We start from the raw sequence: 17187 nt of genomic DNA on the forward strand, positions 1-17187 counted from the left end.
AGTTATGATTTTTCAAAGTAAGTAGTGTCAGGGGAAAACAAAAAAAAATCCATCTAGAGTTTTCCGGTAAAAAAGGCGACCCTGAATTTTCCTCAATTTTTTTTTTGTTCATATATCCATGAGCCCTGCCTGTGGAAAAAGTTTCATGAAAATCTGAGACCCTTCGACCCAAACCCGTACGGTAATAAAAACCCAGATTAATCCACCTAGTGGTGATAGTGCCTTTCTCGTCGAATAAGTATTCATGATCTTTCCGTCGACGCAATCAATCTTGTCTTGGAGTCAGTGATCAGCCCCAAATCTCTGTGCTTTGGTAAAGGACGAGAAGGAGGAAATTCTCATAACAGCGATCTAGGACTGTACCACATACGAATTTCTGAATCCTGAGAATACAATATTTAGAAAATCAAGAAATTTATCAAGGTCATCATCGATTTAGGGCACTTATCCCGACGTTATGTTCAACGCATAGGCAGAGCTGAAAGTATCAGTCCTTTCAGTTGACTGCTTGACCATCTTCAGTGAAGGCTGATCCATACCAAGATTACAATTACATGCCAGGATTAAACTTTTTTCACAGATCACTTTGACAAAGTTTTTCTGCACACTTTAGGCTATAATTTATTATCATTGGTTATAGGGTTCATGTAACATTTGTTATGTAGTAATTTGAATTGTCAATAATATATCCCATTCAAATATTAAACACATTACAGAGCTCGCCCTTCAGTAGCATCTAAATTTTGCGCAGTAATCAGACGCAAATAGGGATTTAAAAAATGTTCGGGGCTGATGCGCTTAAGTTTTAATTTTTCCATACAACGTTGATCCATCCTGCTGTATATTTACATCTCAGGAATCTAAAATGATGTGAATTGATGAAATCGCTTTAGCTTTTTTAGGTTTTTGGTTCTCTTACACATATCTATTGATTGCATTGATTTATTTCACTTTCGTAATTCCACTGCAGCACCCATCGCTCTTATGTAGTTTGAGCTTATTTTCTTGCTTGCTGTTCATTAGCTTATCGAAATGTCACGATTTGATGTGTTCCATGCATGAGTTTGGTATACACTATATTTGGCCAATTTTGACAAGACCCCGGAAATGATTCCGGAACACTACCGGCATATTTAAATGTGGTCTGAGCTTATGTGAATGCTAACTCTTAATCAGGTTACTCGGAACTAAAAACACTACCGATAGTAATTTCTGTGGACTGTGCCTATTTGCTTATTACCCATGCATTAGGTTACTGACAAAAAAGAGATTTGATGTACCGCTCACTTTTATATATGTCTACTTCCGGTGGGCACCCTAAACCGGTTCCGGAACATTTACTTGGTTCATTTTCACATTTGACCAATTCCGGCGGGACATCCCAAACCGGTTGTGGAACACTACCGGTGGTCTCTAACGTAATCTGAGGCGATTTTCTTGAAAACCGTTCATCAAGTTATCGAAAAAAACCTTATGGGGTTCGGTTCCCTTCTACATTTGACCACATCCGGACACTCGGAACCGATTCCGCGTCCGGATAATAGTTTGCCCTAATATAATCTGAGATATTTTTTCTTGTTAACCGTTCATCAGGATGCATAAAAGCCATTTGATGTGTCGCGAAAACTGGTTTAGTTCTAGCGTAACATGTGATAAGGGCCTAAGTCGAAAATGTAAACAAACGAGATTTTCTGTTATTCCTATCAAGTATTACGTAATCTATCGATACACTTCCTCACCCACACCAAAACCCATTTCAACATTATTTTTTAGATGATTTTTTAAAGGGCCTTAGTAAATTTATAGTTCCGTTTGGTGCTAAGTCGACGTAAAAGGGCTCAAGTTGGACTTGATCTCAAATTTACTTAGGCACTTTGGCATGTAACATGGATTTTATTTGGTTTTGCTTTGAATCTGATTCTTTTTTGTATAATCACGTAAAATATAAAAAAAAACTTATGCAAACTAACTTCTTTTTGCTCAAAATAAGCTCAATTTAAAAGGGCCTAAGTCGATTCATAGTTGATCAACGCCTAAGTGATTTGCTTATTGTCAAAGGACCAAAGTACTGGGGCCCAAGTCGATGAAAATTTTCAAAAAGGCCAATGTCCATTGCTGTTCGAAAACTTAATTTTTCTACTAATTTTAATGTAGTATACTATTTTTTTACGATAGACAGCGTGTAGGGAGCAGTCATGCGCGTCATTTGTTGCATAAGTGATACCATTTGTTGCATAAGTGATGAGTTTTTGATTTTTAAATAGAGTTTATGAATATACTTGCAAACCATCTCAAGCAGATTTCTCAATGTTTACATTTTGGACTTAGGCCCTTCTCAGATGTTACGCTAGAGTTCTCGTTCACATCCGGCCACTGTCGACGAGACAACTGGGACCGATTCCAGAACACTACCAGCAGTTTCTAATGTGGACTTAGCTTATTTCCTTGCAAACCGTACAATAAGGTTATCGAAAGGCCACGAATTGATGTGTCGCATGTGTTTGGTTCACTTTTATATTTGGCCACTTCCGGCGGGATACCCGGAACCGGTTCCGGAACACTACCAAATCAGATATGGTCTGAGACCCTGTTTACCGTTCATCAGGTTATAGTAAAATCTGCGATTTGATATGTCGCATGCATGGGTTTAGTTCACTTTTATATTTGGCCACTTCCGGCGGGACACCCAGAACCGGTTCCGGAACACTACCGGTTCAGATATGGTCTGCGAATATTTTCCTGCTTACCGTTCATCAGATAATCGAAAATGCCGTGGTTTAATGGGTCGTATGCATGGGTTTGTTGCATTTTCATGCCTGGCCCCTTCCAGGGGTAGCGGTCCGGAACACCTAAATGGCCATAAGTCCGGAACGGCTGGACCGATCCGAACCATTTTCAATAGGAAACAATGGGACCAGATTCCGCGTCGAATGAACCGTCGGTCATTAAAATCGGTTGAGGTTTACTGCCAAAAAGTGATGTGAGTTTATTTGTACACACACATACACACACATACACACATACACACACACAGACATCACCTCGATTCGTCGAGCTGAGTCGATTGGTATATGTGGCTCGACCCTCCGGGCCTTCTATCAAAAAGTCATTTTTGGAGTGAACATATAGCCTTTCCAGTACACTTAGTGTACGAGAAAGGCAAAAAATCCCCATTTTGATGACCAATTAAAATTGTAGAGATTTGAGAGCCGTCATAAAACCTAATACCTCTTATTTTAGTTTTACGATGGTTCTAAGAACCTCTTGTAGTCTTTTTGATTAAAAAAAGGTTTCTGAAGCATTTGAAAGGCGTTTCAAGGGGTGTCGAAAGTATTTTAAATTTATAATGTTGATTTAAAGGACGTTTCAATGAGATAACGCAATTTTCAGGAGTTTTCCGAAGCATTTAAGGTCAGGGCCATATCAGGTGGGTCTACAAGGAGTTTCAGAAGCATTTCCATGAGGTTATAAAGGTTTAAGGGGTGTTTCAGAGGCATGTCAATGGGTTTCAATGGTTTCTGTGAAAGGCTTTGTGAGAATCCTCAGAAACTTCCTGAAAAGGCCTCTGAAATCCTTTCAAACGCCTCTGTAACCCAATGAAAACTAATTTAAGCTTCCTGAAATGCCTCCAAAATTCCTTTAAAAACCTCACGGACTCCATGACTCCACTTGAGACAATCAGATACGCTTCTGATACATGCCAAAAATCTTCTGAAATGCTTCCGGAAACCCCGTGCAACCTGAGACCCTCCAAAATCCCCCTGAAACTCGCTCGTACACCTAGCTGGAACTCCCTTGGGACCCTCTGAGACCCCTTGAAATGCCGGAGGTCACCTGAGATCCCTCTGAGATCCCTTGGATCACTCCTGAGGCCCCTTGAAGCCACACGCCCCTAAGACCCCCTGAAGCTCCCTAAAGCAGTCTAAGAGGATCAAGACACCTCCTTAAACGCCCCTTAGACGGCCTGGTACCTCCATAACCCCCTTGAAATGTCGCTGAGATCTCCTGGAGTACCGATGAAATGCCTTGGAACCCCATAAAATGTGGAGTCTTGTGGTGGTGCGGTTAGCGTCACCAAGCGTACCGTGCCATGGGGTGAGGGTTGGATTCTAAGGGTATGCGGTATACCCAATGATTTCGCCAAGTACACCTCGAAACGAAATTCCGCGGAATTCAGCTAGTCGAAATTTATGATGTTTCGTTTCGTCAGATTCTAAAAATTATGCCATAAAAAATAGATTTTGACGAAATTAAACGGAATTCTGCGAAATGTTTCACCAGAATTTTCTCCAACAATTCCTTTAGAAAAAACTCTAGGAGATCCTTCAGAAATTCTTTTGAGAAACCTTCCACATGTTTCGTCACAATTTCTTCAAGGAAATCATTTAAAAAAATCTTCCCTTCAGAATTTCTTTAAGAATTTATTCAGACAATCCTTTAAGAAATCTTCCATAATTGATTTGAAAATTTCACCTATGTAAATTTTCTTTAGAAATTCATTCAGCAGTTGAGAAATTCTTCCCAGGATTTTTCAAATTATTTCTCTAAGAATTCATCCATTCACAAGATCTTTCAAAAATCACTCCAAAGATCCATTCAGAAATATCTCCTAAAATTTGTTTATGAAATTTGTCGTGGATTAAGTTTGAAATCACTCTATTGACTCCTGCAGAAAAAAAATGGAAGGATTCTTGTCGAAAAATCTTCCGCGGATTTTTTAAAGATTTTTTCCAAGGATTGCTTAAGAAAAACTTACATAGATAAAATCTGATATTACTGCATAATTTCCTCCAGAATCCACCAGAAAATCCTCCAGAAATTTCTCCAAGGACTCGTCTAGAAAACCTTTCATGGATTTCTCCCATATTTTCTCCATGAAGCTCTTCAGAAATTCATCCATGTTTTTTTTGGAAATCCTTCTGGAGATTCTTTCTTACGTAGGAGATTCTTTCGAACGTTTTACTTTGAATCTTCCACGAATTATTTCAGAAAAACTCAAGTTCAGCTTTTCTTCAAAGTTTTCTTCAATGATTCTTCTAGTGATTTCTCAAAAAAAACTCTTACGGGAATGATTAGGACATTTTGAGAGAAATTAAAGGAAAGTTATCTAAGGGAATTCGCGAAGAAATTTCTAGTTAAATCTTTAAATAACTTTCTGCAGGAAACTTTGAATTGATATCTTAAGTAACCCTTGAAGGATTTCTAAAAAATTCTTGAGAAATTTCTGAAAGAACTTCGAGAGGACTCCTACGAAGAGTCACTGGAGAAAATTGGCTTCTTATGACCTAAACTGTAACGTTTTCTTCAGTGTCTCGTACATTACGTTACATATAATTTTTATTTTAGCAATGTCCCTAAGAATCGCTTCAAAAAATCCTTTAAAAAGCCTTCCAGAAATTTATCTAGGGATTCCTTCTTCCGATAACTTTCCAATAATTCCTTTCAAAATTATTTCAACAAAAACTCTCCAGGGATTCATTCATAAAATCATCAAAGGATTCTTTCTAAAGTTCCTCCAGTAGTGCTCAACTAACAATCATTCATTTTACAAGCTCCTTAACAACGAACTAATTCTGGATGATGCTGAAAAACATATGGATAATTTTCAGGTATAACCTTTGTTCGGGTTTTGTTCACCAAATTTGGAGAAACTATAAAGTATAGTGTTGTATACCAAATGAACTGTTTGTTGTTAAATCGTTTTATAGTTAGGTTGTTATTCAGCTATAGTGAAAATGATTAAAAATAAATGAAATATTGATTTTTTTAAATTTGTAGGAGAGTATATGATTAGTACTTATGCTGTGAACAGCTATTGTGAAACAATAACTACACACAAGTTTACCTAAATCAGGATTCGAACTTAGGACCGTCGAGTGCCAGTCGTATGCTTTCCTATCTGAGCCATCCTAGAGATGATGAATTGAAGCGCTGAAATCAAAACATAAACTCCTCGTTGTTTAATAATTATCATACTTCGACTCCTATTCAGCAGTGGTGAATTATCACATTATAATTAACAACTGAACAACATATTAGTCCAGCTTGTGTTTTTTCATCTCGTACTCTGAGTCGAAGTATGATAAAACAAAAGCGCTTATTCGACTTGTGAAAAACACATTATACAGATAGATTTGCTAATTTGTACATTAACATAACAAGAAGCAGAAAAGGGTCTTGTTTAACTATTTGGTAAAGGAATTACTGCCAGTCGAAAAGAAACCTTTTTATTACCGACACGAAAGGCTGAACATTGGCTACTTTTTCAATTGAAAAAAGCATTTGCACAGTAATGTGTACAGCATAATTGTAGTTCAGCTATCATTACTATTATAAAGCAACATTTCAGCATGCATTTCTGTTTGCTGCTTGTGATTGTTAGTTGGATGGTTTCTACAGAAGTTCCACTAAGGATGTCTTCGGATAATCGCACAGGTTCTTCACAGACTCTACAGAGGTTCCACTTTACATGTCCGAAGCAACGTCTCTAGGAATTTCTTCAGAGATTCTTGCATAATGTCTTTCAGTGGTTCCAGCAGGAATCCCTGTTCCAGATTTTTTATCCTCTACAAATTTCTTCATGGATTATTTCAGGAAATCATTAAAAAAATCTCTTGGAATATTTCCTGAAAACTTCTTTTGAAATCCAATAATAATAATTGGGAGATCAGGTAAAATCTAGTTCAATTGTCCACTAGGGCACTTCGAGAGCGATAACAATTGGCAGCCCGACTTACACTTTGTACAGCACCTAGATGTATTCTTTTCTACTATATCGAACTGATTGTCTTTGTGCTGCTTTCACTTTACTACTCTATCCGATGATGATGAAGTGTAGCTTTTGATTATTTTCTATTCCGATTTTGAGGGTCCAGTTGCCATTCGCCGATACTGCGGCGGTGTGTGGTTCCGTTAGAGCCAGAGGCTCAGAAGAGGGTCCGTGTCAGTCACTCTCAAAGGGGAAGCGCAATTGTCGAAAAAATGTGTCGAGGAGGAGAACCAAACTCTTGACCATTTGCTTTTGGAGTGAATCTGTGAATAAAACACCTCTAAATCGGTTTTAATTATTACATGTTTGTTAACACGAAGAATTGCTAATATTTAATTATTATATTTATACAAGGATTATAAACAATTATTCCTTCACACCAGCTCAAACGAGGAATGATTAATAGTAATCTGCAATGAAATCAAACATAATTAATGCCACCCGTCAGATAAGGTGCATAATTGGTCGAAGCCAATCAAACTGTGATTCCAGTTAATTATAAATTAAAGCCTGTCGATTGCATCCTGTGTTGTCGACTGAGCTAGGTGTTTCCACCTTTATCGTATGCGTACATGAATGTATTTCCCACATCTGAACGTGTGTGTTTGCCCAACCTATAGCTACTACACGTTGGGCACAAATCCCCAGAAGACCACCACCTTTTCCGGACTATTTGACATCGACGAAGAAAACTTCCTCTCGAATGTAAACATTAAAATTTCATTAAACTTTATGAATTTCCAATTGCCTGTTTGAACACGTTTATTGCTTCCGCTGCCAGACTTCGTCTCGCCCATGGGAAAACCCCAGGAAGTGTCTTGTTCGAACGATAACTAAACTCCCTCCCTGCCAGCAGCGTTGCTCGCTCAAATTCCTGACCGAACAAAACTCGAAGACTTTTCTCTCGATTCTCCTTCTCCAGGCGGCGCAGGAATGCGTCCTGTTCTTTGCCCAACTTGTCGGTATTCCCCTCTGACATGCAGACCTTTCCCGGTACCTACACTACCGTGTCTCCAAAAGTATTCCCAATCCCTTCTTGCACCCGGAATCAGGAAAGGATAATTTACTGTACACACTCCCACCTTTCCGGTGTGGTTGGGCCAAGGCATTCACGCCATTCTAATGGTTTTTCGATTCGAAACCCCGGCCTTAGTGGATTAAGAAAAGTTTTTCCCAGCCACACGGACGACGATGTGAAGTTTTACGGAAGTGGAGAAATTCTTTGTCCTTTCAGCCGGGGCCGTGTGCCTTCTTGCTTTGAAGGTGGTGCGACTAGCTGCTGCTGCTACTGCTGCTGCAAAAGTAAAAAGGTGTACTGTAGTGCGATGGAAACCGAACCGGATGCGAAGCATGCTCTTTGGTTTGGCCTCCGGAACCGGTAGGTACATACTCATGGAACACTGCAAGCCTTCGGGCGGAAACCACACAACTGTCGGATACAGCCAGGAACGACATCGATCCGGACGGAAGCAAGGTTGGATGGGTTGGCAAATACGAGGAGGTTCACAAAGGGGCTATTCATAAACCACGTAGGGGTGGGGGGGAGGGGGCTGGGTTCCTGACCATATTCTACACTCCATACAAATTTTTAATTTAAAAGTCGACGAGGCGGAAGGGGGGGGGGGGGGTCTGAGATTACCAAATTTCGGTATACGTGGTTTATGAACGGTTCCAACGGTAGTTGTCGTCTTTTAAAAATTCAAATGCCGTCGTGTATTGTGCTGAAGTTCTACACAATATTCGATACGTTGGAATGGAGCAGAAAGTAACATGGACTTTTAAGAAAATTATTTCTTACATAGGGGAGAACTAGGTAACACGTTTTCCAATAAGGAATAACTCGATTTTGGCCATAAAACCCAAAACAATGCCCATTTTAGTAACCAGCACATCAAAGTTGTCTCTTTTGCCTTTCTCGTACACCAAAGTGTACTGAAAGGCTATATGTTCACTCAAAAAATGATCTTTTGATAGAAGGCTCGGAAGGTCAAGTCACATATACCGATCAACGAAGTTCGACGAATTGAGATGATGCCTGTGTGTATGTATGTGTGTGTGTATGTATGTCTGTGCACAAAAAATGTCACTCTCTTTTAAGGCACTTCCCATTGACCGATTTTTCGAATTGAAGCACGAATCGAACCGGAATTTTACCGCATTGAATGCTATTAAAAACGGTCCACATCGGTCAGGGCGTTCCGGAGTTATTACCATTTCAGTGATCCGGACCAGCACCGTTAGAATTGACCGTGCATAATTCTGAAACAAGTCCCATCATGCGACACATCAAACTGCGGGGAATTCTGAAACATTTAGCATAATTGACTAATTTTGTGTGGAAATCAACATTGGAGACCAGAAATGCCACCAGAAAAAGCTCGTCTGCTCCACATATATCAACGTGGTGCTAGTAGCGGTGACCAATTTCTGGAAGATTATGGATTTTTATTCACTTGTGCATTATTTTGCTCTGATTTTTTTCGATGACGTCTAAAAACATTCATAGCTGAACTCTTTTGCAAATTACGAACTCTTTTGAGGGCTTTCCTAGAATTTCTTGGTTCCTGTATAATTCCTTTAAAAATTATCTTCCAATACTATTCCTTGAATGAATTCTTCTAGAAATTCTGGAAATAATTTAAAGGTAATCCTGGAGAAGTTCTTGGGTACATCCCTGAAAAGATGATTGAAGGATTAATGAAATTCCCGAAAGAACTCCTAAATGAATTTTTGAAGAGACCCTGAGAGGAATTTCTGAAGAAATCATTTGAAAAATTCCTGGAGCAATCCCTGGAAGAATTTCCGAAAGTTTTTCTCAAGGAATTCCTGTATAAATTATGGAATACCTAGAGAAATATCTGAAAACATCTCATGAGGAAATTCTTGAAGAAATCCTAGGTAAATTTCTGGAGGATTCCTTGCAGAATATTCTGGAATAATTCTTGGAGGAATTCTGAGTGGATTCCCTAGAAAAATTTTAGAAGAAACATCTTGAGAAAATCTTAGAGAAATTACAGAAGGAATCCTTTAAGGAATTCTTGGAGAAATCTCTGCAGGAATTGCTGGAGGAATCTCTGAAGCAATTCCTAAGAAAATCTTTAGAGAGAATCCTGGTGAAAAATCTGAACAAATTCCTGGCGTAGTTCCTGGAAAAAATCTTGGATAAGAGCCAGCACGAATTCCTGGAGAAATTTCTTGAATGAATTCTTGAAGCAATCTTTGCAATAATTCCTGGAGTAATTCCTTGAGAAATCTCTAGAGAAATTCTGGGTGGAATTGCTGGAGAAATATCTGGAAAATAATCCCTAGAGAAATTCCAGGAGGAACTCCTGCATGAACCCTTGGAGTAATTTCTGGAGGATTCTCTGGAAGAATCTCTGAGAATATCCTTGAATAAATTCCTGGAAGAATCCCTGAAGCGATTCGTGCTCGAATCTCTAGGAATTCCTGGATGAATGTCTGGAGAAATCCATGAAAAATTCCTGATAGTATTCCTGGAGAATTTCCCCGAAGAATCTCTGAGAAAAGTCCTTGAGGAATTGCAGAAAAAAATATATGGTATTTTCTGCAGAAATTCCTGTAAAAGTTCCTGGAGATACCCCTGCATAAAATCCTGGAGGAATGCCTGGAGGAATTCCTAGAGGTATTCCTGTGGAAACTGCTGGAGGAACCTCTAGCGGAATTCTTGAAAGAATTACTGGATGAACTTCTAGAGGAATCTCCACAGGAACTCGTGTGGCTTCGTGGTCGTGCGGCTAAGGTCACCAAGCCTTTAGTCGCATCGTGCTAAGGAGCGCGGGTTCGATTCCCGCCGCAGCTGTCAGGAAAAGTTTTCGGCTGTGCCACTGGGCGTTGCATGCTAGTCCGTTGTCTAGTGTCGTGCTTCCTTCAAAGAGCAAATAGCTCACTGGAAGCATTAAACGTGTCCGTGTCTCTTTTTTAACTCTTTTTCTATTTCTGTTATTTATCTTTTTCTAAAAAAAAGCCCTTAAGAAATTCCTGGAGGAATTTCTAGTGGAATTTCTTGTGGATTTTCTGGAGAAATCCGTGGAGATATTCCAGGATTAAATCCTGGAGGAATGCCTGGAGGAATTCCTAGAGGTATTCCTGTGGGAATTGCTGGAGCGATTTCTTGGGGAATTCTTGAAATAATTACTGGGTATATTTCTAGAGAAATCTCTAGAGGAATTCTTGGAGATTTCCATTATTTTTCAGTTTCTGAAAAAATCCCTTGTGAAAATCCTGAAGAAATTTGTAGCGGAATTTCTGGAGGAATTCCTGGAGAAACCCTCAAAGGAATTTCTGAAGGAATCCCTGGGGGAATCCTTGATGAAATTTGTAAAGAAATCCCTGGAGTTATCTGTTGAGGAATACATGGAGGAATCTCTGAAAAACTGCTGTATGTATTCCTGGAGAATTTCAGGAAGAATTCCTTAAAGGATTTGCTGGAAGAATCCTTAGATGAAGTGCTGGAGGAATCCCTGGGAAAATCCCTGGAGAAATTCGAGGAGAAATAACTGGAGTAATCCTTGAAGCAATACATGAAGGAATCTCAGGTAAAATTCCTGGAGAAATGCCTGGAGGAATCCTTGAAAAATTCCTAAAAGTATTCCTAAAGAATTTCCTGCAAGAATTTTTGAAAAAAAAACACCAGGAAATTTTCTGGACAAAATCCTGACATAATTTCCAGCATGTGCAGGAGCAACTCCTGGATAAATTTCTAGAGAAATTGCTGGATGAATTTCTGAAGAATTTTTTGGGGTAATTACTGGAGAATTTCCTGGAGGAGGTCCTTTGGGAATTGTTGGAGGAATCCTTGAAGGAATTTCTGAGGGAATCTTTGGAGGAATGCTTGTAACAATTACTGGATGAATTTCTGGGGGAATCTCTAGAGAAACTCTGTGAGAAATTTCTGAAAAGTCCCCTGAGAAATACCTGGAGGAATTTCTAGAGAAATTTCTTGTGGAATTGCTAGAGAAAACCTCAAAGGAATTTCTGAAGAAATCCCTGGGAGAATCCTTTGAGAAAATCGTGGAGAAATCCCTGGAAAAATCCGTAAAGAAGCTCCTTGAAGAATTTTTAGCCGAATTCCTAGAGGAATCCCTGCAGCAGTTCCTGGAAGAAAATCTTGAAGTATTCTTCGAGAAATTCCTGAACAAATTTTAGAAGGTAGAGATAATTCTGGAAGAACTTTTGAAGAGTTTCCTGGAGAAATTCCTGGATGAATAGCTGACGTAATTTATGATGGATTTTGATTTATTCCTGGTGAAATTCCTCGATGAGACCCTGGAGAAATTCCTGGATGAAATCCTGGAGGATGCCTGCCTAAATTTCAAGAGGTATCCCAGGAATAACTCCTGAAGCAATCCCAGGAGAAACTCCTGGAGGAGTCCCTGAAGCAATTCCTGGAGGAATCTCTGCAAGAATCCAAAGAGGAATCCCCGGAATAATTCCTGAAAAATTTCCTGGAAGAATGCCTAGGAGAATTCCTTGTAGAATTATTAGAGGATTCCCTAAAGTAATTCCCGTAGGAGTCTCTGGAAAAAATCCCTTGAAGATTTCCTGGATCAATTTGTGTTAGAATTCCTAGTGGAATTCTTGGGAGAATCCTGGAAGCAATTACTGGAGGAATCTCCTTAGTGAAGGAATACATTGAGGAAATCCTGGAGGATTTCTTGGAGAAACCTCTGAAACAATTTTTGTAGGAATTCATGGAGGTATCCCTGGTAGATATACTAGAGGAATGCCTGTAGTAATTACTAAAATAATCTCCAGAGGAAATCCTGGAGAAATCCCTAGAGGAATTTCTCGCGGAATTTCTAGAGGAATCTCTAGATGAACTCCTGAAGGTATTTTCAGAGAAATCCTTGAATAAATTGCTGGAGGGATTAACAGTTCCTGGGGGAAGTACTGAATGAATTCCTGAAGGAGTTCCTTAAAGAATACAAGAAAGAATTGCTGAAGGAATCCCAAGAAGAGTTCCTGGGAGGCTCTATGGAGGAATTTTTAAAATAAGTTGTTCCAGAAAGAAATACAGAAGGATTTCCCGAGCTATGCCCTACAGAAATTATTGGACAAATCCATGGATGTATCCCTGGAGGATATCCTAGAGGAATGCATGTAGGGATTCACGAAGGATTTTCTAGAAACTCTCCTGGAGGAGTCTCTAGAAGAATTCCTGGAGGAATATCTGGAGGATTCTCTAGAGGCATTTCTGAAAGAAATTCTGGAATAATTCCTGGAGCAATATCAAAAGAAATTCGTGGAGGAATCTCTTGAAAAAATTCCTGAAGAAATCCCAGGAATAATTCCAGAGGAAATTGAAGATGGAATCCTGGTAAAAATCCTGAAGGAATTCTAAGAAGAGTTCGTGGATGAACTCTTTGAGGAATCCCTGTAGTAGTTCCTGAAGGAATCGCGGAAACAGTTCCTAAGAGCACTCCGAAGGAAATCGCTAAACAGTCCCTGGAGGAAGAACTGGATTAATTTCTGGAGGAATTCCTGAAAGAATTCCAAGAGGAACTCCCGAAAGGAATTCTAAATAGTGTTCCTGGGGGAGTCCTTGGAGGACATTTTAAAATAATCCCTAGAGTTGTTCCTGAAAGAATTCCCTAGAGTTGTCCACAGAAAAAAATTCCCTGGTGAAACCCTGGGGGAATTCCTGAAGGAAAACCTGGAGGAATTCCTAAAGAAATCCCATGAGGAATCTCGGAAGCAACCTCATGAGGAATTTCTTTAGAAATCCCAGGAAAGCGTTCTTAACAAATTCCTGGGAGGGTTTTTGTAGGAAAAAAATATGAAGGATTCTATATCTGCAATAATTTTTGGACGAATTTTTGTTGGAATATTTGTAGGGACTCCCAGAATATTGTATTGTACAATGTTTTACTCTTGGATTAATTTTTAGTCAATCTGTGGTAAAATTCGTGGAGCCTCGTAGCCGTGCGGTTATGGTCACCAAGCTTATAATCGCACCATGCTATGGGGTGAGGGTTCGATTTCCGCTTCGGGCGTTGAAACTTTTCGTGAGAATGGTTTCTTCCCCGTTTCCACTGGTGCATGCTCCGTTGTCCGTTGTCTAATGTTAAGTTTAAAACAGTCTGTACAGCCGAAAGCTGAAGATGTTGTCCGTGCCTTTAAAAAAAAATTCCTGTTAGGCTTTCTGGAAGATATCCCTACTTAAATACTTCGGATTATTCCAGATTGAATTATTGGAGCAATCTCTAGTAGAATTCTTGAAGGAATATATGAAGTTATCCCTGAAAAAATCTCGGAAGGAATACTTGCAAACATACCTGAAAGAAATTCTGTTGACATTCTTTTGGGAATCCCTGGAGAAACTCCTGGAGAAACCCTCGAAAAAAGCACTGGAACAATCACTGGAGCAACCACTATAGATATCCCAGGAGAAATTCCCGGAGGAATGTCTGGTGAAACTCATAAAGGAATTCTTGAAAAAATCTCTGGAGCAATCCATGATGGGCTCACTGAAGGTAGCTATGGACAAATTCCAGAAGGAATTCGTCAATGCATCCTTGCAGAAGTATCTGTGAATATTTCTGAAGGAATCATGGGAGGCATTCTCGAAGCATTTCTTGGAACAAAGCTCGAAACAATAACTATCGGAATCTTGCAAGATGTCCATGAGAGAATTCACGAAGGAGAAACTCCTGGAGAAGTCCCTTGTGGAATTTCTGAAAGAATCCCTGAAGAAGTTCCTGCATAAATGCATAAAGGGATTTCTAAAGGTGCCGTTGAAAGGATTCGTGAAGAAATCACAGGTACTTTGCTCTTAGAATGACGTTTGTTTGAATTGAATATAAGAGCAGTAGCACATAACCGCACTCTATAGCAGCATATGGTTTTCCAAAGTCCTTTTTTTCCCTACCGCAACCGGCTCCGGCATATCTGGGAAATTTTGCATGCTGTTTTTGTATTCAATAAATAAACATCACAAAATATAGCCATTCAAAAATTATATTACATGATAAAATTCTATTTTAAGATTGAAGTGGTTCTCTTGAAGAAATATTTGGCGAAATTTCTTGTACTTCTCGAATAACAGAGGTTTAAAAATTGTGGATAAAAACCTGCCCCCCTCTGGCTACGCCCATGCCAAAAACCATGCAATATGGGGTATAATTGGTATGGGGAAGGCAACCGAATATCCAAGATGGTGGCATGCATGGCTCCAAACTCAAGATGGCGACTGTTTAATGGAGTTTTATGCCCTAGAACCATGCAATATGGGTATATTTGGTACGGGGAAGATGTTCGGAGTCCATAAATGGCAACCAGAATATCCAAGATGGCGGTGTAAAATCCAAAATGGAGGCTCCAAATTCAAAATGGCGGCTATTCAATGGTGTTTTATGCTTTAAAACCGTGCAAGATGGATATGTTTGGTATGGGCAAGATGTCAGGAGTCTAAAAATGACGACAAAAATATCCAATATGGCGTTCTAAAATTCAAGATGGCGACTCCAAATACAAGGTGGAGGTTTTTATGAAGATTTAGGCCGTAAAACTATGCAATATGTGTATACATATTTGGTATGGAGAATATGTCCGGAGTTCAAAATTGGCGACCAGTATATCCAAGATGGCGATCTAAACTCTAAGATGGCGTCCCAAAATTCAAGATGGTAGCAGGTAATTTTTTTTTTTTGGCTTCTAAATATTTAAATACACTGAGGATACTGCAACTCCGAAAATCATACGAATCAACTATAATTTTTTGCCACAAGAATTTCTTGCGAAAATCATAGTTACGAACTATGATTTTGGATTCAAAGCGCCAACTATTATTGGCATACTGTTACTGTATAAATTTCATAACACTCACGTATGAAAACCATACCGATAACGTATAAAATCTGAAATTATGTCGTATGACTATCATACATACTTTTATGAAATATTTTGCACAAATTAAAAAAAATCGCAACCTGGAATCGAACCAGGAACGTCAAGATTGGCGAGAGCGTGCTTTACTCATACGCCCATCGACGCTTCGGAAGTTGAAGTGGTTAGAAGCCAATAAAAGGTTTTGTTATTTTTTAGCAATGGTGTTTCATAACACATCTTATGATTTTCATACGATGCTTCTTATGAGATTTTTCATACGACAAGTCTTATGGATTTCGCTTTTCAATGTATGAAAAGCATACGAGAACTATGAAATGATGAAAAAAATAAAAATTACTGATTCATAAGATGCAAACTATGAAAATACCCATACACTGAGGATACGGTTCGTATGATCCTCAGTGTATGGGTATTTCAAGTGTGGGGATGTCGGACATAAATGGCGGCTAAAACTTCGATATAGTGGCTTTTTTTTTAGTTTTAGGATCAAACACCAAAAGCCAGATAAACGATATGGTTTTAAGTGACATAAAATGGATGTTTGTTAAACTTATGAAAGTGCGATATTCATAAACATGTCACTGGAATTTTATTGAAATGGGTTTTCGAAGGCACGAGAAAGGCGTCATCCCCACTCAGGGTTTTTATTCAAAATTTCGTGTGGTTCATTGAACTGTTACAAATTATTTTGATTTCAAAGACAGCGTGACGATTGTTTGGATCAGCAATTTTTTTTAAAATTAGCCCAGATTTATACGTGCTTCGTTTACCTCTGTATCTCACATCACAACTACATCTAGGTACATGCATTTATTTCGAGCGTGACAATTTCATTGCTTGGGTTTCGCTGTGATTGCTGATACATTTTTTGAATCAGTTTTTTGAATCGTTGTTACTAATGAAGCGTCAAACTGTATGAGAATAACCAGGTAGGAAATAATGGCACTTATCAGCTGTAATTAAAAGCATTCTATATTGTAGATTATCAAAACATGCAACTATCTTTATTCCATCTTACCGACATTCCCAGCGTCCAATCGCACACGAATATGTAGCAGTTCACCATGATCTTCTTGTGAGCCAAGAAGGAGGAAAACAGCATTAACTCATCCCGAATACGGTCGTTCGATGTCTCCCGCAGTGCCTTATGCACCAAGGCAGCCGTACGCTTGGCTTTCTGCTTGATCCCGTCGAACACCCAAATCATAACCAGTATCAGACACATTACATACCAGTTCGATTGCAGATACACGATTGCGGTCAGTCGCTGACCATAATCCTGGCTTATCATTGCCCGATAGAACACAAATACACTGAACGTTGACATAATGGCCGTAGCCGTAGTGATGAAAATGATCTGCCTGTAGTAGGTATTGCTAATCAGTTCAACCACCTGGCTGATCTCCGTCCACTGGAGCTGAATCTGGTGCAGCACGACTGATTTGTTGTAGTTGCTTTTGGGTACCGGTAGCTCGTCAAGAAGTACCATGCTGGATTTCTTCGGTGGAACAAAGTGTACCATAAAAGTGGCGTTCAGATGATTCAGCCTG

This window comes from Aedes albopictus, chromosome 3 (genome assembly GCF_035046485.1).
Source record: "Aedes albopictus strain Foshan chromosome 3, AalbF5, whole genome shotgun sequence".
Taxonomy (NCBI): domain Eukaryota; kingdom Metazoa; phylum Arthropoda; class Insecta; order Diptera; family Culicidae; genus Aedes; species Aedes albopictus.